Raw genomic sequence first — 22,647 nt, 5'->3', positions numbered from 1 at the left:
TAAATCTGATTGCTGATTCGCATGGTTTGACAAGTCACATTATTCCCAGATCTAAATAGACATGATTCGCAATGATTGTTTTTGAAACGAAGGCACGGATAAATCTTTGATAGTCTGCGCAAATCTGTGACATTTCACACGAATCAGAAACATCAGCTGCTGAACAGAACCTTCATTCACCGAAATTTGTTGTTTTGCGCAGAATCCAGTCATTTACACTGCATTTACACTTGCAGAATCGACAGTTTTCCGCAAAATCTGTTCGACGGATCCGTTTCGCTGATTATTTGTTCAAGGTTTGTTTGATCGAAAACAGCGATAAGGGACTGAAACTGGTTGTTTGTTTGATCGAAATCAGCCGCTGCAGAAATCGTTGACTGCAGATCTGTTGTTGTTGTTCAGTCCATACGCTGTTATTTGAAATCAGTCCGTACTGCACAGATCTGAGTTTCGCGTATTCTGTTCTAATTTGGTCTGCATCAAGTGATAAAACAGGTTGTTTGCGGCTGATTATTTGCTGAAACAAGTGATAAAACATTTTTTTTTTTAAAAAAAAAGACCCGATCCGACCCGAAACCCGTTCTGACCCGGACCCGACCCGACCCGAAACCCGTTCTGACCCGGACCCGTTTTGACCCGGACCCGTTTCGACCCGAACCAAATCAACCCTTTTTATAATTGACCCGTTTTGACCCGAACCCGTTTTGACCCGAACCCGTTTTGACCCGAACCCGTTTTGACCCATGACCCGACCCGACCCGACCCGTTTGCCAGGTCTATTGAGCCTATTTGGTAATTAACGTTGGGCCCATAAACATCAACTAAATGAGTGAGTCTATTTGCTAATTAACGTTGGGCCAGTAACATCAATTAACTGATTGAGCCTCTTTTGCTATTTAATGAATTGGGCTCATAATCTGGATTACTGGATGAGATGGTTTTTCTTAAACTTAAAAACCTTAAACCTATGAAGAACAAATATGGGAACTGGTCCTACTTTTCACTATTTTTTTCCGGTTTTTCTGTCGAACTGAACAGAAACAAAAGAAAACGGCACGCGATCTTAAATGATTTGGTCTAATCCGATCAGATAATCGCGTGTACCCTCAAACGTTTGATCTAATAGTATGTGACCATTCCAAGAGGAATCCAACTAGTTTCAGTTGTATTTTCAGTGCCAATTTCATCTACAATCGGATCTGTGAATTCGTGTAAGTTCTACGATGGATAGGTTATTGTATCTGGGTATTACGGTTTGAGGATGTCGAATTCAGCTGGAGGTTTTATTACCAAGATTGATATCAAGATTGATTATCAATTCAAGGTTCTGTTGATAGGGGACTCCGTTGTTGGAAAGTCTTAGCTCGTTAACCGGTTTGGGAATAATGAATTTAGTCTGAATTCAAAAGCTACCATTGGGGTTGAGTGTCAGTCAAAATATTTGGTTATTGATCAGAAAATTGTAAAGGCCCTGGTTTGGGATACGGCTGGTCAAGAAAGGTTTGTCTAGTTTTCGTGTTCCCGGTATAATGCTTCAACCATTTTGATTGATTTCTACAATCTTTTATCATCTGGATGAAGCATTTGTATTCTTTTACTCTATTTGCACTAATAGATAACATTGCATGCATAATTGATTCAGATTTTAGTTCTTCTTAATCAGAACAAATAGTCAATCATATATATATAGGCTTGAGTAAGTAGTAGTCTAGGACTTTAGTTGGTCATTTAAGTTTGATCTAGTTCAATGGTTTATCTTTATTGATCACTCCATGTATGGACTTGTAAAAATAAAATGTGTTAAGAACGTATGACTCAAGACTCAGTCCACCTTTAACATAAAATACTAAAACCTACTATATTTCAGGTTGAAACTTATGAATTCTATAAGAGAAAAATGCCCGGATAGTCCCTGTGGTTTCGCCTTTTTTCACCTATAGTCCCCAACTTTCTAAAACTACCTGAATAGTCCCCAAGTTTTCATTTTTTGTTCCCGGATAGTCCTTGGGTCTAACTTCAGTTTGTTTTCTCTGTTAAGGAGGGTGTGAAATGACAAAAATACCCTTTCCTTAAAAGGCCAAACCATAGGGACTATATGGGCATCTTCTTCATCTTCTTCAAAACCCTAGCCCCCATTAGTTTTATCTCACAATATACACACACATAACCTGCATAACCAAGAGAGAGAGTGAGATTCGACCGAGAGAGAGAGAGAGAGAACCGAGGGAGAGAGAGGCGAGATCGAGACGGGTGGTCTCTGGCCACCTGGTCGCGACGGCATGGAGGTGGTTCGAGTGGAGGTATGGTGGGTGATTGATACGTGATGACGATGGTGGTGGCACAACGGCGGAGCAGTGGTGTGTGGTACAGTGGCGGCTGGTTACGGCGGACGTGTGCGGCGGCTCCCTTTCCTTCTCTGGTCTCTTCCTGGTTCTGTCGGTGGTCCTCATCAGCGAAGAACCGAGTGGGGGGGGTGTCTTGCCTGTAAACGTCGCCCGGATCTGGAATCCGGTGATCGGATTTTGTGTAAGGTGAGAGGGAGATCGAGAGGAAGATGAGATGGATCAGTTCTTCAATTGATTTGTCTGTGTTTTATTTGATAAATCTGTAGATGAGAGCATTTGGGAGGGAAACAAGTGTTGAGCAGATGTGTTTGTGAAGATAGGGTTTTGACGTGTCAATTGTAAGTAGATTTAGACCTTTGCAACTGTGAACTAAAGTGATGATTATGCCAAAAATCTGTAGTGACTATTTGATTATGTGAACTTGTTCTTTTTGATTCTGACATTAAATCCCAAATACACATAATGCGACAATATAATGGCGGGCCAGTGGTGATGGCAGGTGGTCGTCCGATGGTGGGCCAGTGGTGTTTGCAGGTTGCAGGTTGCAAAGACAAAGAAACAAACAGGAAGGGGAGAAGGAGTGGGGGTGGGGGGTGATGATGGCGATGTAGTTTTGAGGTCGGTTCGGAACCGAGCCCAACTTTTATCGCAGTTGGCCTCTAGACGGGCGGGTTTTCTCTGAAACTGTGGCGGTGATGGTGGAGGGTGGAGGAGGGTGATGGTGGGTGGAGGTTGAAGATGAAGTGTGGTGGTGGGGTTTTATAAATAAATATGAAGAAGATGCCCGGATAGTCCCTATGGTTTGGCCTTTTAAGGAAAGGGTATTTTTGTCATTTCACACCCTCCTTAATAGAGAAAACAAACTGAAGTTAGACCCAGGGACTATCCGGGAACAAAAAATGAAAACTTGGGGACTATTCAGGTAGTTTTAGAAAGGTGGGGACTATAGGTGAAAAAAGGCGAAACCACATGGACTATCCGGGCATTTTTCTCATTCTATAATTAGTTATAAGGTTCTCTACAAATATAGTTGTCATATCGATCTGGCAGTCGAAGTGTAATCAATTTACTCTTGAAAGTAACTGTAAATCTTATTTAAAACACGACAAGCATGTGTGTTCTGCTGTAGCTTGCATGCTATGTTTAGAGATCCAAATTTCGTTGGATATGTTCTGTCATGAAATATTACCACTGTTTTATTTGGGAATAAGTTCTTTTCAGGTCACCAAATTGGATGGTCCGCAATTCCTTGTAGATATAAACATTTTTCCACACGTTTCGCACTGTACACCCATCGTCAGTAGTCTGATATATGTCCATTAAAGACTACTTTAATCACAACTCTTTTGAATCAGTTTACAAAATTTGACACCAATGTAGCTGGCTCATTTACTTATTAATAGGCTGATTCAGATTTTTTTCTCTTATGAAGTCAAATGGTTAAATTTTGAAAGTTTAGCGAGAAATTATCGGGTTAAACAAGCCAAAAGTCGTCATAGTGCATTGTTATTGATAACAACCTACCAAATTACTTTCATCATAAAGTTATACATTTTATGCAGTAGGGGAAGGTTCATTGGGGAACACTAAAAAAATGGGGAACAGCGGGGAACCGACTCAAACGAACTCCGATTGGACTCATTCTAGCGGCGTTGTAACCGGCTCGTCGAACCCTAACTAAGATCTCTTAACCCTAAACCCTAAATCCTAACTCCTAAACTCTAAACTCTAAACCCTAAAGCTAAAAAATAAGGCTAAAACCTAAGGTAAACCGTAAAATCTAAACTATAAACCTTAAAAGCTAAACCATAAAGGCTAAACCTAAAGCTAAACCTTTAAAAGCCAAACCCTAACATATTTAGGGTTTAGGGGTTATGATTTAGGGTTTAGATATCCTAGTTAGGGTTCGACGAGCCGGTTCCAACGCCGCTGGAATGAGTCTAATCGGAGTTCGTTTGAGTCGGTTCCCCACTTTTTTAATGTTCCCCAATGAACCTCACACTTGCAGTAATCCTAGTTAACACACATATCATATATAAAAACAGTAAGATAATTATACAGAAGTCATACATGTCAAACGACCAAACCTACCTGTTTTGATCCAAACAGAAATGATCATTTTGACTCATTAAGTACCCAACCCATCATCTAAACCACCCATTTCCGCACCTCTAGTTCTAATTATAAGTTTCCATTACCATGCTTTCTTATAATAATACAAGCATCACATCTTGAGCTTGAATTTAACTTAGATACCGGCTTATAATTCAGAAATAACCCGCCAAGAAAGGGAAACTCCACCAAGAACAAGATACCGGCTTATAATTCGGAAATAACCCAACTCTTCTAAATACAGGTTTACTTTCAAACATTAAACTTATCCATTGACCCTTAATCTCCGTTCCCCATTTATATAAATCTCCAAGAAAGAAAATAGTAATCCTTATCTAATAATAGTTGTCCAAATAAAAAAAGTCTGTAAGAGGCATGGGTCTGTGAGTAATCTTAGCTCATTGTATATTTGATCTGTCCTTTTTTAACTAGTAACAAGTCATGAAACTATAGCTGCGGGTGCATGAATGCATATTTTGGTATAGCTACATGTTATTGATTCTTTTTAATATCTCTCCACGTGTCAGATACCGAGCACTGACAAGGGCATACTACAGAGGTGCAGTTGTTGCAATGTTGGTTTATGACATGACAAAACGCCAAACGTTTGACGATATGACTTGGTGGCTTGAAGAAGTCAGGGGTCATGCTGAGAAAAATATGGTTATCATGCTCAGTGGAAACAAATGTGATTTGGAAAGTCAAAGAGCAGTTCCAGTTGAAGATGCTCAAGAATTTGCAGAAAGAGAGAACCTATGCTTCATGGAAACATCAGCACTCGAGTCCACGAATGTTGAAAGCGCTTTTCGAGCCACGTTAACAGAAATTTATATGATTGTAGGTAAGAAATCTCTGAGTGCTGATGGAGATTGTGGAAAATCAACATCTCTTAAGGGATCTGTTGTACTTGTCCCTAACCAAGATGCAGACTCAGGTGGAAAAGGTGGCTGCTGTTGATAATAATTCATCTATCTATCTATCTATATTAAATTTAATTTTTCATTCAAATTCGATTTATAGTTTTTATTCTTTGATATTATGGTCATTCATCTAGGACGATTTTCACTCCTGCAACGAAAATGTTGTGCAAAGAGTATGGAAGTTTTTTCTAGGATGATTTTAAGTAACCAAACAGTGTTCTGATAATTTATTTTTTGTGGAAGTTTTTTCTAGGATGATTTTAAATAACCAATTAGTGTTCTGATAATTTATTTTTTGGAATTGATTATTAATATTAACATTACAACAACCTCACAAATAGTAAAGTTAATGATAAAGTCTGATAAGGGTGGGATGTAGACAACCTTTTGCCCCCCGGAAGATCATTAATCCAACCCATTCAATCAACAATTAAGGGTATTGAGTTATTGGCTTTTTGAAAAAGCCAATTGAAGAGGTATGGTCCCAATTCCCTGCCTACATGGCAGGGACCACACCACTTTCGAGCATACAAGGCGTCCACATCAGCGAAGCAATCCAGAAGCTTCTAGAAACTTCTGGACGACTCACAGCTGGCACCAAAGATGCTCTATCCGACATAAAGGACAACACGTGTCACCAGACGCAGAACGCCACATAGGCCTGCGACAAATCAGGGAGCAGGGCTGACGACGCCAGTACGAGGTATCCAGCGTGGACAAATGTAACGACGCCACGTGTACCACTACACCTGCCGTGACAGAACAGACCAAGAGGATATTCCCCTTGGTCGGACAGCTGGCACGCGCCCACAGCTGGCACAGCTGCTCCTTCCTTCTTCACCCTCCGGCTATAAATAGGACCCTTCATCATTCAGGTTCAGGATCTTTACTCTCCATACTCACTCTATACACACACTGATTATTTCTCTCAGAACAGTACTTATTCTCACGCCGGAGCCTGGTTAAGAGGGAAACCCCCTTCTCCCCCTCTTAACGAGACTAACGGTGTTTACTGTTTTGCAGATCTCCAACCATTGTTACGAGCAAGAAAAGAGGTTGAACCCCATAGACGAAATAACCCCATCGATAAACCCTGTGTTAATCGGTGTTTCATCATTGGCGCCATCCGCTTTTTGCAAAACCAATCTCATCTCTTTTCTCTACTGAAAAAACACTCGTCAAAATGGCTGAACAAACTCTCTCACACCCAGTCGACGGAGAAGTTTCTTCCTTTGAACTCGTTTCGGACACAGCACACGTCCAAAGGGGTCAAAGGAACGAAACCATCCAAGAGGGACAACTGAACAATGATTTTCCTTCTATCTTTGGGAGTGTGTCCAGGGTTGTTAACCAGACCACAGCTGGACCCACTTTCCAAACACCACCAGCAAGGATCATCAGTCAAACCACAAACGGAGCCGCGTTCTAAGCTCCGACCGGGGTGTTGCAACAAACACCACCATCAATGCTGACACCAAGCCATGGAGCTGGCCCCTCAGCTCCATCGGAACAAGCACAACTCAATTACCCCGCACTTTTAGGGCTACCCGAAGGAAAAACTCTCGCCTCCTGGTACGCCGAACAGATGGCGTCCATAAACCTTGTTTATACGCAACTCAGCGCAAAGCAAGCTCTACTCCAGGCACAAGCTAACCAGTCAGCATTTGTAACTCCACCACCAAGGTCTCTGAGTACACATACAACTCAGCAGACTAACGCGTGGAATCTACGTCCGGAGAAAGGGCCAGTTCAAAATGTGAGAAGACCAAGCGCGCACGACACGCGCGATACCTATGGTGAAACAGAAAGCAACTTTGTGCAAAACCTCAATGTGCAAAGAAAACTGATCCAGGCTCGTTTAAGCGCGCGTAATATGAATGCAGAATGGGATGAAGAGGAAGACGACCCAACGTACAAAGGGGAAACCACGGTGTTTAGCAGACTTCACCCGGAACATGAAGCATACAAGCCTGCAAAGCGCGCAGGGTACAACCCAAAGGCAGAGCACGACTATACCTTAAGCTATCGTCCAGATGACATGGCTGAAGATTCGAAATCTGTAACACCTCGAAATTTTGGGTCCAATAATGTGTTAACACGTGTCATAAGTTTACACGTGGCATTAAATATTAAATAAAGGACTAAAGTTGACAAACCTTGAAAGTATGTAAATTCGAGGGTTATAAATGTCAACGAAGGGTAAATATACGGTATAGTAACCCTAAACGATGCTCGTACCTTCAAACGAATAAATCATGGATCGTACGGAAGCGAAACGCGGAAGAAAGTGAGAGATTACAAGCTACAGGGGTTAACCGTGTCAACATGTTTAATTATACCTCTGAGTGGCCCTTTAACGCTCCCGAGGCTTTGTAACAGTATTATACACTCACTAGAATATATTGTATAAATTCTGCGAAGTTCCGCTTTAAAACGAGAAATTACGATCGAATTCGTATGAGAAGGGTTAAAAGCGTCAATAATGAAAGTTAAGGCTTTCAGAATAATTAAATAAACTAACCAGGGACTTAACTAAGCGAGTAAATAACACGAGGCCCTTAGTTGTAAATAATCAAGGGCCAAATCGCAAAGTTACCCCTTCAAAACCCGAAAGGTCAAGTTAATGATTACTAAAGATTTCATTATTAATTACTAAAGATTTTGTTACCCCTTCAAAACCCGAAAGGTCAAGTTAATGATTACTAAAGATTTCATTAATAATTACTAAAGATTTTGTTATTTATTACAAAGATTTAGTCATCGTTACAAAAGATTTAAAATCTTTGAAAAATAACCCTCTCGCGGGCCGCGTTGCGTTTTGGGTTAAGTTGAGGCGGGCCGCGAGCCTCCTAAATTGTACGCGTCTGATGTTGAACTCAGGCGACCCGCGTACAAAGTGCATGGATCTTCCATGCGGGCCGCGTCAGGCGCCCAGATGCAGAAACATGCTCAAATTGGCTGTTCAGCCTTCTAAACGCCATGAGATGCATTTAAACCCTGCCAATTGGTCCCTAAACAACCCCTAAGCATTAGGAACTCATGTTGGAAGGTTGTGGATAGTTGGGGACTTGTGTGTCAAAAAGTTGTGGTGAAAACTACTATAAAAGGCCATATTAAGTTCACAACTTAATCATAACTCAAAACAACTTCTCTGATCATTTCTGAAGCTCCCAAGACTTCTTCTAGCCATCTAAATCGTGCTCAAACTTCTGTAAGTTGTTTAGAACATTTGGAGTTTAGTTTTTGCTTAGTATATAGCTAAAGATTCAACCGTCGTAACTACGGTTTGACTTCGGTATAACTCCTAAATAGCTCAGTCATATCTCGAATCAAAAGTAGTTATAAGTTGGTATCTATGTGGGTAATAAACCTCTAAAAGGGTTCCCCACGATCACCACTCTAACTATGTCAAAAATCGAGTCAAACGAATGCATAAAAAGTCAACAGAATTCCATTTTAACGATTCTTGCATAATCTATGATATAAATGATATGAAACCTGTTTTGATAATCATAAAACATGATAATAAGTATATAAACTTGTTTGCGCTCGTTTGAATCGACCATTTGCTATATTGAACTGGTTCGGAGCCGAATGTCGCAAAAGTTTGACTTTTGTTTTGACTTCAGTTCTGACCCGTTTTAGTGAGGTATAGATATGCCTTAGGACTCTCTTAGGACCAGGTCACATATTGGAATGAACCTCTATGATCGGTTCATGAGTTATCCGAGTCTTTTGCGCATTCCCGTCATTCGCCTAAAAGTTGACCGTAACGGCCTTTTGAAATTAAAACGAGTATTTCGGATACGTGAACGGACCAGAACCTTGCTTAATAAATTATAAGCGTGTCCTTAAAGTTTCACGTCAATCCGAGGTCTAGAATGAGAGTTATGCTAATTAGCGCAATTAAAATAAACTTTTGTAATAAACGGCGCAATTAGCATAACGCCCATCTAAACCAAGATTTCGTCACCAAAACTTTTACCCACTGTTATAAATTAATATTTTGGGAATTTTAAAGATTTTTAATAATTTTTACCTTGCTCATAACCTGCGGTTATGGCTACGGTTCGGTAAATACCGAATATGCCCTTTTCGGCCAAAACATGAGTTCTACAAGGTCTTTTGACCCAATTCCAGTTGCCACTGATTTTAAATAATAATTAAAGTATTTTAGACTTTATAAACTGTTCGGGAAACTCAGATTTCCTGTAGAACTCGAAAAGCCCTTTTAAAAGTCTTTAAAATGACCGAAACACCCCTACGGGGCATAATATTAACTTAAACTCGTTACGGGCATCACGGAAGGTATCCTACTGATACCACAACCTCTTTAAGGCATATTGACTTAGGAAATAAGCGTAAGACTCTCACGGTTACCCGTTGCGCCTATTGCGCGCACGGTTCGGCTTATGTAACTGGTTTACATAATTTAGCCGAAACGGGTCAAACTATATTGTTTTAACCCCAAAATCCAGAGTATGATTGTTATACCCATATGAAACAAGTCTTCAAACTTGTTGGGTCAAAATCACACTCCATTCACGGTTTTCGCCTTTCACGCGATTAAACCGTAACAATTCTTTAAGACTAACCGGTCTAAGCTTAGGCTTAATTAAAGACCCGTTAGCATTCTAATTGGTTATTTATACCATCGTTCCAGACTAGAGCCTTCCGGTAAATTGTACCTACGCTTACTTAAGTGAATACGGCTGAGTTATTATTCTTGCTATTTTAAGACAGGAGCTAGCTCAGGTAAATACTCTTAACTTATTTCCCTATACGGGCTTGGGATACGGTATAATAATACCGCTTGGTCGGGTATTGAATATTTAATCGGATTGTGATTAAGTTATTGAGGTAACCCGGTTTGATCTGTATTGTTTGAAATAAAAGCCTTTAGGGGTTAATGACCATGTCCCGGATATCCTTGACATCATTGTATTATAAAATGGTCACGTCTTATGCACGGGGTGTAGGCATACACCTGACAGTTGCATAAGGGAAACGGTATCTCACGCTCAGTGGGCCTATACTTGTGATGTGTCTATTAATCATGACTCGGTTTCTACATCGGGCCCTGAACGTACAACGAACATGTAAATCTGTATACAAGATCATAATTATGATTGTCTCAAGTTATAAAAGATTAATTTTGCCTCTGTGCATTTTAATCAAAGTGTCAAAATAATTTGTGCCTGGTGCATCTAAATCAATTTTTCCTAAACTCTTTTCAAATGAGTCAGTTGAGTGTATTTACCAGTGAAAACTGACGTATTTTCAAAAGTCTAAGTGACAGGTACAAGTACGTAATAGGCTAGAAGCTGCTCAGGACATTAATAAGGAATCTTGCAAGTTCTAGGCGTCTAAAGTCTGTAGAACAATGTTTATAGATCTGCCTTTGGATCCCTTACCTTCCGTTGTAATACTTGGATATTACTTTTATTCGGAATAAAATATATTTATCTTTTGCTTCCGCTGTGCATTCATATATTGTGTGGTTTAACTATATTGTTGCCAACTACGTCACGGTAATCCCCAACCGGGCCCCCTGGTGAGACACGTGGAAATCGGGGTGTGACAGGTTGGTATCAGAGCCAACATTGAGTGAATTGAACACTAGTCTTTTGTGTTTAATCTCAATGACACAATTGCACATACTTGAGTCTAGACTTAACATAGGAATACTCCCGATTCTAATCCGGAATTTACTGCTTCCAATTATTATTTTTATTGGATGCGTCGCCAAGCGAAGAAGCCATAATAAGAGCTCTCCACACCGGAGTCTTGAACTGCTGAGCTTCGTACCGCGACTAGGATGAAACGTGCAACCAAGGAGAAAGCATTCAGGAAATGAATGAAGAAGAAACTCCTCTTGCTGAAGATCGTTTCCTTAATAAGTCTTTATAAGAACATATTTACCTTTCAGTCCCTTCGAGGACAACATTATTATTTTCAAGTCCCGCTTAGGGCAACCTTATATTTTTATTTTCATATAGTGGAATGATTAAATTTAAATTTCATTCTAAACAAGAATATTAAATAAATGGAAAATAATATTTCCTAATGTAGGATCTACCATTATAATAAAATGGCAAAATCTAAAAAGGGCAAGACCTAGCCACGTGTCATTGTAAAGATCGGGCCAAGATGGTAGTTCCATAATTAGATTCAGATCCATATTTAACACCTCAATTTAAAATTGATCTGCGATAATTATTAAATGAGAATCTTAAGTGTGAAACCTAGCCTTCGGGTCAATTATAAGACCGGGCCAAGATGGTAAGACCTGATTAAAAGATTCAGAATTCCAGTTAACCTCTGTGATCATGTTAACATCCATGGCAGATGTGATTCGTTAAAAATCGCACGCGTCATTCCTATAAGAGAATCCTTCTATGGATTCCAAAACCCAAATTAGTGATTTATAAATCATGGGTTAAATCGTCAATAAAGATGATCATTTTTAAAAACATCCATTAGTGATGTAGTGCCTACGGGCCAAACTTATTAAACATCCATTAGTGGTGTAGTGCCTATGGGCCAAACTTATTAAAAACATCCATTAGTGATGTAGTGCCTACGGGCCAAACTTATTAAACATCCATTAGTGGTGTAGTGCCTACGGGCCAAACTTATTAGACATCCATTAGTGATGTAGTGCCTACGGGCCAAACTTATTAAACATCCATTAGTGATGTAGTGCCTACGGGCCAAACTTATTAAACATCCATTAGTGATGTAGTGCCTACGGGCCAAACTTATTAAACATCCATTAGTGATGTAGTGCCTACGGGCCAAACTTATTAGACATCCAATAGTGATGTAGTGCCTACGGGCCATACTAATTGTCATATAAGACAAAAGGCAGTGGTAGTCTATGACTCCCTGTCAGAAAAAGGTAATGAACTAGGTTCAAACCTCAAGGCTTTGATTCTCTGAAATCCTAGCTTATAAATTATAAATGTCCTAGTGACTAGGCCTATTGTGCCAGAATACCTTCATGCTGTGATTCTCTGAAATCATAGCTTATAAATTATATATGTCCTTATGACTAAGCCTGTTGTGCTAATAGATTTAAGGGCCTTGATTCTCTGAAATCATGGCTTATGATTTAAAATTTGTCCTTGTGACTAGGCCCTCTGCGCCACCTTAATATCCTTGATGTTTTATAACTAGGATAAATTATAATGAAGATGATAATTAAATATAACTAACGAATTAACCAATATGGTTTATATTACCATGGTTAATAAATCGTTTAAGACGATAAAACTGTAAGAGCTTCCATATAAACCTTGCCTTTGTTTGATTTTATGTAGCACATAAAGCTACATGGCTAGGTCAAAGGAAGAGAACAGTCACTCTCTGGAAAACGGCGATGATGAAAGGATTAATATAACCAGAGGAGAGCTTCGTACATTGATTGATTCAGCGGTATCTAAAGCTGTAGAGGAGCGATTTAGGGAATATAGTGAGACTAATAGTAAAGCCACATCTATACCTCACTCTAAATCTGTCCCTAAAACTCATTCAGAGCCTCATAACGAGCCGCCCTCTAAGAATGAAGGACCAAAGAAGGATGACGATTGTCATTCATCAAATGAACACAGTGTTCCATCCAAGAAGCAAGTGTTCGATAATGAACAACGTACCAAGTCTTGTACCTATAAATACTTTGCTTCCTGTAAACCCCGAGATTTCACGGGGGAAAAGGGAGCAGTAGATTGTATGACTTGGTTGGAAGAAATGGACACGGTGGTGGACATCAGCGGTTGTGCTGAAAGGGATGTAGTAAAGTATGTATCCCAATTGTTCAAAGGAGAGGCACTGGCATGGTGGAGGTCTCTCATTCAAACTACTGGGAAGATCCCGCTCTATAACATGACATGGGAGCAGTTTGTTACTCTCATTAGGGAGAACTACTGCCCTCAACATGAGGTCGAAAGAATCGAATCGGATTTCTTATCGTTGGTTATGACAAACTTAGATTCTCAAGCTTACCTTACCAATTTCAATACCCTGTCCAGACTGGTTCCTTACCTAGTAACACCAGAACCCAAGAGGATTGCTCGCTTCATTGGGGGTTTGGACCCAGAAATCAAAGCCAGTGTTAAGGCTTCGAGACCTACTACATTCAGGTCAACAGCAGATCTGTCGCTATCTCTCACACTCGATGTGGTTAGAAACAAGGCTGCCAAGGCCTCTGTAGATGGAAAGAGAAAAAGGGAGGATGAGAATTCTCATCGCTCTGATAGGAAGAGTACCAGGTTTAAAAGAGACAGCCAGCAGTCGGTTGAGAAGACCAAGTGCGAAACCTGTAGGAAATACCACCTCGGGAAATGCAGATTTGAATCTCAGCCTCTACCGTGTGGAATTTGCAAGTCTCAGGAACATAAAACCTTGGAATGCAAGGAGTTGAAGGATGCAACCTGCTACGGTTGCAACGAAAAGGGGCATATCAAGACCAACTGCCCTAGGAATCAGAAGAAGCCCGAAGAAGCCAAAAGAACAAACGCATGAGTCGTCTGGATGAACTCCCGGAGATAGTGCAGTATGATAAATATATAGCAGGTACCTTCCTTATCAAGCAGTTATGCAGAAATTAGTTATTACTGACACATATAATTCTATAATGAATCATAGTTGCTGAGAACTGTTGCCTCCGCCTGTTTAGGACTCCGATCATTTAATACGAGATGGAAATTTGTCGTTGATACTAAAGAAAACGCTCCAACAAATCCTAGATTGATGTTGATATCTATTAGGAATCACTCTTTTCTGATATCCTTATGGCAAGCTTTCGAGCTATCCAAAATTCATCAATGTAATAAAGACAGATGTGATGTTTTGATCCCCTGTCAAAAAGATGATGAACTAGGCCAAAATCTTAAACGCCATTGATGGTCTTTCGTGACCTAGGCTAAACATAATGAATATATATGTTAAATAACATCCATTGAGAATGTTAATACTATATTAGCCTATATGGTCTATAAATACCATGGTTAGTATATGTTAAGACCATCAGGATAAAGAATAGCAGTTGTTGGATTGTAACTAAGAAATTATTTTATTGGCATTAGGGACCAATAACGAAAATGGCAAACTCAAATGAGACAGCCGGCGATCGTATTATGAATGATGTAACACATGCCAATGAAGCTACAATTGTGAGCCTTAGAATTTCCAAAAGCGTTCTCCAAACTATGGTAGACGCAACTATTGGAAAGGCTGTGAAGAAAGCTATGAAAAAGTTCAAGGAGCCCCAGACTACTCGTTCCCAATTTTATCTGGGACCACATTTCCTTACTCATAAGGAGGACCTTGTTCATACCTCAAATGCCAAAGATAAGCTAAAAAGAAAAAGGGAGGAAAAGAACTCCCAGAGCTCTATAAAGAAGAACAAACGAAAGTCCAACCAGAAACCGGTATGCAAGACCTGCAAGAAGTGCCACTATGGGAAGTGCAGGTTCGAACCAAAATCCCGATCACAACCAAGGGTATGTGGGATCTGCAAATCGGGGGAACATACAACGTTGGACTGCGGGGACATGGGGAATGCAGTCTGCTTCGGCTGTAATGAGAAGGGCCACATCAAGACCACGTGCCCTAAATATGTCAAAGGAAAAGCGGCTAAAGAAGGAAAGTCTAAGAATGAAAGCGCCTAAATACCTGAGCTAGTTCATAAATAATGGTCTCAGGTACTTTCCCTATCTTTTTATCAAGAAACTTAAATGCTAAGAGTTTTAATTTGGATCGGATACCAATAAACCTTTCATAAACCATAAAGCTTAGCAAACTTTTATATTATCTGCAAGATATAACTTACCAAGGAAACCAAATTAACCAATTTTTCTCAAATCAGCAAGAAATCCTTCCGAAAAATCTGGGAGTACTCTTTCCTCGCATAGAATACGACAACATATGTTATTTTCATATATTTTTCTCATTTGTTTTTCTATCGCCTGCGAATGCCAAACTATGTTTGATAAAAGTACCATATGAGGATTGGCGTATCCTAATGTGTCCCATAGATTATTTCCATGCCTGATCAGTATGGAGGTTTAATACATGGAACCCCTGAGATATCCCAATGGTCATATTGTCCTAATGCCGACTAGTAGTATTCAAAGAAGATATCCAGAATGGTATTGCCCAAGTAAATGTTCCCGAATTGGAAATTCGTGGACTTATATGTGTCACTTGTTTGGCACAAACAATAATGAACGAACTGGAGCCTGAGATATGAAAAATCTCTGTAGTCTCTCTGTATCTAGATTATCTTCTCATAAGTTTCCCTGCTTACCTCCTGGAAGGCAGGTAGAATTAATTTTAACATCTCGCTGTGGGCTGGAGTATTACGAAAAATCCATACTGCTTATAGAACAATCAAAACCTTGATTAAGTAAGTTTTAAGACATAGGCTCATATAGCCTGATTCAATATCCTGAAGGTTTTATGTTATTAAATAAGAAAGACGGTTCATATTGCTTATATATTAATGACCGCAACCCTAATTAAGCAACAACTAAGAATTGCCGTAAGATGCCCAGGATCTAAAGGCAAATTGTTGGTGGATAGGCCTGAAAAAGTCTGTAGCCGCTTATGTAGCCAAATGCTTGACTTGTACGCAAGTCAAAGCTGAGCATCAAAAGCCGTCTGGCATGCTACAATAGCCTAAACTTCCTGAATGGAAGTGGAAATGTGTAACAATGGATTTTATTACCAAGTTACCCAAAACGAGGAAAGGAAATGACACGATATGGGTTATAGTCGACAGACTGACTAGGTCGGCTCATTTCTTACCCATCAAGGAGACTTATAGCTCCGACATGTTAGCCCAGTTATACGTTGATAAGATCGTAGCCTTGCATGGCATGCCTGTGTCCATTATCTTTGATCGGGACACTAGAAACACGTCGTATTTCTGGAAGAGTTTCCAGCAAATCTTTGGGCTCATGTTTGAATTTTAGTACGGCTTACCATCCTCAGGCAGACGGTCAGAGAGAGCGTACTATTCAAACGTTAGAAGACATGCTACGTACATGTGCTATCGATTTGGGTGGTAGTTGGGATAAGAACCTACCACTAATCGAATTCTCCTACGACAATAGCTACCATACCAGCATTAAGGCTGCGCCTTTCGAGGCATTATACGGTAGAAAGTGTAGAGCGCCCGTCTGTTGGGCGGAAGTCGGAAATGTCCAATTATCCGGACCAGAGATAGTGTTCGAAACAATGAACAAGATTGTTCAGATTCGTGACCATCTCAAAGTTCCCGAAATAGGCAGAAGAATTACGCAGACCCAAAAGCGTAAAGCTTTTCACTTCGAGGTAGGTGAAAAGGTGCTACTAAAAGTATCACCCTGGAAGGGAGTAATGCGCTTCGGTAAGAAGGGCAAACTGAGCCCGAGATACACAGGACCTTTCGAGGTTATCAAACGTGTCGGATCAGTTGCCTATAAGCTAAACTTACCAGAAGGGCTCAATGGAATTCACAATGTGTTCCACATCTGAATCTAAAGAAGTGCTTCGCTGATGAATCATTGGTGATCTCACACACAGATGTGCATATAGATGAGAGCTTAAAATTTTTGGAAAAACCTTTGTCGATTGAAGATCGACGGGTGAAGAAGCTTCGAAGGAAGCATGTACCGATAGTAAAGGTCAAATGGGATGCCCGTAGAGGTCCCGAATTCACGTGGGAAGTTGAAGCCACGATGAAAGGAAAAATACCCTTATTTGTTTGAGTAAATCTCGGGTCGAGATTTATTTTAAGGGGGTGAGGATGTAACACCTCGAAATTTTGGGTCCAATAATGTGTTAACACGTGTCATAAGTTTACACGTGGCATTAAATATTAAATAAAGGACTAAAGTTGACAAACCTTGAAAGTATGTAAATTCGAGGGTTATAAATGTCAACGAAGGGTAAATATACGGTATAGTAACCCTAAACGATGCTCGTACCTTCAAACGAATAAATCATGGATCGTACGGAAGCGAAACGCGGAAGAAAGTGAGAGATTACAAGCTACAGGGGTTAACCGTGTCAACATGTTTAATTATACCTCTGAGTGGCCCTTTAACGCTCCCGAGGCTTTGTAACAGTATTATACACTCACTAGAATATATTGTATAAATTCTGCGAAGTTCCGCTTTAAAACGAGAAATTACGATCGAATTCGTATGAGAAGGGTTAAAAGCGTCAATAATGAAAGTTAAGGCTTTCAGAATAATTAAATAAACTAACCAGGGACTTAACTAAGCGAGTAAATAACACGAGGCCCTTAGTTGTAAATAATCAAGGGCCAAATCGCAAAGTTACCCCTTCAAAACCCGAAAGGTCAAGTTAATGATTACTAAAGATTTCATTATTAATTACTAAAGATTTTGTTACCCCTTCAAAACCCGAAAGGTCAAGTTAATGATTACTAAAGATTTCATTAATAATTACTAAAGATTTTGTTATTTATTACAAAGATTTAGTCATCATTACAAAAGATTTAAAATCTTTGAAAAATAACCCTCTCGCGGGCCGCGTTGCGTTTTGGGTTAAGTTGAGGCGGGCCGCGAGCCTCCTAAATTGTACGCGTCTGATGTTGAACTCAGGCGACCCGCGTACAAAGTGCATGGATCTTCCATGCGGGCCGCGTCAGGCGCCCAGATGCAGAAACATGCTCAAATTGGCTGTTCAGCCTTCTAAACGCCATGAGATGCATTTAAACCCTGCCAATTGGTCCCTAAACAACCCCTAAGCATTAGGAACTCATGTTGGAAGGTTGTGGATAGTTGGGGACTTGTGTGTCAAAAAGTTGTGGTGAAAACTACTATAAAAGGCCATATTAAGTTCACAACTTAATCATAACTCAAAACAACTTCTCTGATCATTTCTGAAGCTCCCAAGACTTCTTCTAGCCATCTAAATCGTGCTCAAACTTCTGTAAGTTGTTTAGAACATTTGGAGTTTAGTTTTTGCTTAGTATATAGCTAAAGATTCAACCGTCGTAACTACGGTTTGACTTCGGTATAACTCCTAAATAGCTCAGTCATATCTCGAATCAAAAGTAGTTATAAGTTGGTATCTATGTGGGTAATAAACCTCTAAAAGGGTTCCCCACGATCACCACTCTAACTATGTCAAAAATCGAGTCAAACGAATGCATAAAAAGTCAACAGAATTCCATTTTAACGATTCTTGCATAATCTATGATATAAATGATATGAAACCTGTTTTGATAATCATAAAACATGATAATAAGTATATAAACTTGTTTGCGCTCGTTTGAATCGACCATTTGCTATATTGAACCGGTTCGGAGCCGAATGTCGCAAAAGTTTGACTTTTGTTTTGACTTCAGTTCTGACCCGTTTTAGTGAGGTATAGATATGCCTTAGGACTCTCTTAGGACCAGGTCACATATTGGAATGAACCTCTATGATCGGTTCATGAGTTATCCGAGTCTTTTGCGCATTCCCGTCATTCGCCTAAAAGTTGACCGTAACGGCCTTTTGAAATTAAAACGAGTATTTCGGATACGTGAACGGACCAGAACCTTGCTTAATAAATTATAAGCGTGTCCTTAAAGTTTCACGTCAATCCGAGGTCTAGAATGAGAGTTATGCTAATTAGCGCAATTAAAATAAACTTTTGTAATAAACGGCGCAATTAGCATAACGCCCATCTAAACCAAGATTTCGTCACCAAAACTTTTACCCACTGTTATAAATTAATATTTTGGGAATTTTAAAGATTTTTAATAATTTTTACCTTGCTCATAACCTGCGGTTATGGCTACGGTTCGGTAAATACCGAATATGCCCTTTTCGGCCAAAACATGAGTTCTACAAGGTCTTTTGACCCAATTCCAGTTGCCACTGATTTTAAATAATAATTAAAGTATTTTAGACTTTATAAACTGTTCGGGAAACTCAGATTTCCTGTAGAACTCGAAAAGCCCTTTTAAAAGTCTTTAAAATGACCGAAACACCCCTACGGGGCATAATATTAACTTAAACTCGTTACGGGCATCACGGAAGGTATCCTACTGATACCACAACCTCTTTAAGGCATATTGACTTAGGAAATAAGCGTAAGACTCTCACGGTTACCCGTTGCGCCTATTGCGCGCACGGTTCGGCTTATGTAACTGGTTTACATAATTTAGCCGAAACGGGTCAAACTATATTGTTTTAACCCCAAAATCCAGAGTATGATTGTTATACCCATATGAAACAAGTCTTCAAACTTGTTGGGTCAAAATCACACTCCATTCACGGTTTTCGCCTTTCACGCGATTAAACCGTAACAATTCTTTAAGACTAACCGGTCTAAGCTTAGGCTTAATTAAAGACCCGTTAGCATTCTAATTGGTTATTTATACCATCGTTCCAGACTAGAGCCTTCCGGTAAATTGTACCTACGCTTACTTAAGTGAATACGGCTGAGTTATTATTCTTGCTATTTTAAGACAGGAGCTAGCTCAGGTAAATACTCTTAACTTATTTCCCTATACGGGCTTGGGATACGGTATAATAATACCGCTTGGTCGGGTATTGAATATTTAATCGGATTGTGATTAAGTTATTGAGGTAACCCGGTTTGATCTGTATTGTTTGAAATAAAAGCCTTTAGGGGTTAATGACCATGTCCCGGATATCCTTGACATCATTGTATTATAAAATGGTCACGTCTTATGCACGGGGTGTAGGCATACACCTGACAGTTGCATAAGGGAAACGGTATCTCACGCTCAGTGGGCCTATACTTGTGATGTGTCTATTAATCATGACTCGGTTTCTACATCGGGCCCTGAACGTACAACGAACATGTAAATTTGTATACAAGATCATAATTATGATTGTCTCAAGTTATAAAAGATTAATTTTGCCTCTGTGCATTTTAATCAAAGTGTCAAAATAATTTGTGCCTGGTGCATCTAAATCAATTTTTCCTAAACTCTTTTCAAATGAGTCAGTTGAGTGTATTTACCAGTGAAAACTGACGTATTTTCAAAAGTCTAAGTGACAGGTACAAGTACGTAATAGGCTGGAAGCTGCTCAGGACATTAATAAGGAATCTTGCAAGTTCTAGGCGTCCAAAGTCTGTAGAACAATGTTTATAGATCTGCCTTTGGATCCCTTACCTTCCGTTGTAATACTTGGATATTACTTTTATTCGGAATAAAATATATTTATCTTTTGCTTCCGCTGTGCATTCATATATTGTGTGGTTTGACTATATTGTTGCCAACTACGTCACGGTAATCCCCCACCGGGCCCCCTGGTGAGACACGTGGAAATCGGGGTGTGACAAAATCCATCAGAGAGATTGCCACAGCTTCCATAGACAAAACCAAGCTGCCACACAACGTTGGCAAATACAATGGATTGACAGATCCAGACGATCACCTCCAGGTCTTCAAAGGCGCAGGAGCAACAGGTGGGTGGAACCTACCAACTTGGTGACACTTGTTCGCCCAAACATTCGTAGGCACATCGCGCGTATGGTTCGACAGCTTACCAGCAGGAAAAATTAATTCATGGGTTGACTTTAGAGAGAAGTTCTTGGCACACTTCTCTCAACAACGGAGGCATGCCAGAGACCCAGCAGATTATCTAAACATATGGCGCCGAGACCACGAAAGCGTGGAAGATTTTATCACAAGATATAACAAAGAATGCTTAGAGATTGGGGATGTGGGAGAAAAAATGATGCGCGCACACTTCATGAGGGCAGTCAAGTGTGACGACTTGATCAAGCGCGTGAAAGGAAGAGACGGAGGACCCAAAGATTGGGAAACTTTCATTGAGGCCGCCAAAACAATAGCACAGACAGACAAACAGTTGACCGGTGATGACCACCGTCAACGCGCGCATAACTCCAATGATCGATATGGCAAAAAGGGAAGAAACCAGTCATGGAGGCCTTCCAGCCATAGAGAAAGAAGCCCACCAAGAGAAGATGCGCGGCACACAATCAACCAGATAGCACACAGAAAAGAAGTAAAGAGAGAAAACAGGGAGAAACAGTGGACGCCATTAACCAAGACCCCGTCGGAAGTCTTGGCCACTGAAAACCACCAATTCAAACCACCCCTACAGATGCGCAACAAAAGGGGTCAAGATCCCAATCTCTACTGTGAATTCCATAAGGATACGGGTCACCTCACCGATGACTGTTTCAGCCTGAAGCAAGAAATTGAAAGAGCCTTAAGGGATGGAAAGCTCACTCACTTAGTCAAGAGCGGAAAGCGCGATTACCGCCAAATACAAAGAAGAGACGAAGGGCCAGATAACAAGAAGCTCAGAAAGCTAGAAACCCACATGGTGCAGGGAGGTCCACGAAGACCGAGAAAAAACTACAACAAGCGCGCGCAGGATGATTCATGGCGCGAGAAGCAAGTTATTTTCCCAGTTGTTAGAGGGGGTCCGAGAGAAAAGCGACCAATAGTCATCCCAGGAGTGATTGGCCACTACCAAACAGACTACATCTTCATCGATCCGGGGAGCACCACGGATATCATATACGAACAGTGCTTCAATCAATTTGATCAAGAGGACAAGGCGCGCTTAGAACCAGTCGATTACCCACTGACTGGTTTCTGTAACGAAGCCGTCTTTCCCCTAGGGCAAATATCATTCCCGGTGTTACTTTCGGACGGAAGAAATTCAAGAACTGAAGAAGTCACATTCATGGTCCTGCCGGCACACTCAAGACACGACATCCTCCTAGGGAGAGAATCCCAAGGAGACTTCAGTATGATCTGCTCTGCACCACATTCCGCTGTTGGATTCCCCACTGAAACAGGCATTGCGCTGATATATGCAAGTAAAGAAGTTCTAGCAACAGATGAAATCAGACCAGCCAAAGCAAGCAAGCCAGCACCGCGCATAAAGGCAGAAAAATGGGTATTGAACAGCGCATACCCAGAACAAACAGTCACCCTTGGGCCCGCCATGTCTGACTTAACGCGCGCGGCGCTCAAAAAATTGCTGCACGAAAACATGGACGTGTTCGCCTGGACACCTGCCGATATGGTCGGTGTTCCACGGCACATAGCAGAACACCGTCTGAATGTCTGAGAAGACGCAAAGCCGGTGGTGCATGCCAAACGCCACTTAGGCGATGTCAAACACGACGCCATGAAAGAACAAGTGTTAGAGTTGCTAAACGCAGGAATGATCAGAGAAGTCAGATACCAAACGTGGGTAGCAAGTCCAGTAATGGTAAAGAAACCAAATGGCAGCTGGAGAATGTGTGTCGAC

The 22,647-nt window shown here is 40.6% G+C and overlaps 1 pseudogene; it reads left to right on the top strand.

The window, feature by feature from the left end:
- Nucleotides 1-1,039: 1,039 nt before the first annotated feature.
- Nucleotides 1,040-5,414, top strand: LOC110881726 (annotated as a pseudogene).
- The last annotated feature ends 17,233 nt before the right edge of the window (nt 5,415-22,647 follow it).

This window comes from Helianthus annuus, chromosome 10, assembly GCF_002127325.2.
Source record: "Helianthus annuus cultivar XRQ/B chromosome 10, HanXRQr2.0-SUNRISE, whole genome shotgun sequence".
Taxonomy (NCBI): Eukaryota; Viridiplantae; Streptophyta; class Magnoliopsida; order Asterales; family Asteraceae; genus Helianthus; species Helianthus annuus.
The sequence above is the reverse complement of the archived record's forward strand: the minus strand, read 5'-3'. Positions and strand labels throughout refer to the sequence as shown.